The sequence below is a fragment of the Limulus polyphemus genome, unplaced genomic scaffold (genome assembly GCF_000517525.1).
Source record: "Limulus polyphemus unplaced genomic scaffold, Limulus_polyphemus-2.1.2 Scaffold5876, whole genome shotgun sequence".
NCBI classification, from domain to species: domain Eukaryota; kingdom Metazoa; phylum Arthropoda; class Merostomata; order Xiphosura; family Limulidae; genus Limulus; species Limulus polyphemus.
Genome location: NW_013671486.1, coordinates 36,613 through 37,132, shown reverse-complemented (window position 1 = coordinate 37,132; position 520 = coordinate 36,613).

The following is a 520-nucleotide window of genomic DNA, read 5'->3' as shown; positions in this document are numbered from 1 at the left end:
TACTATGAAATTTCTCTATCCTCTGCAAGTTTAATACTGACCTGGAATTATTGATCAAAGAAACCCTCCACATCAAACAGCACTCTCCAACACTGAACAACACACACAGTTTTCATTTAAATTATACATTTTTTAATATGTTTGTATTACTGATTTTAACTTTTTTTTTCATTGTGTTTTCTTGCTCTAGTTTCTCCCCATGATTACTGTTTAATTTTCGTTATATTTAGCAACTGTACTTTGACAATGTATAAGCAGAAATGTGCAATTACAACTCACAACATAATGCCAAAATAATAAAAATCAATTATTCTAATATTCTTGTGCAAAAAAAGAAAAATCTAAACACATTTGACTTAGAAATGCTTATGTTTAGTAGTGTAGAAGTCCTTAAATACTGAAAACTAAGGTAGCTTACTACATATGAACAAAAAGCTTTACAATAAAACCATTATAGTAGAACAAACATAAAAAAATGTTTTATCTAGTTAAAAGATGAACAACTGACCTTTAAAAAATT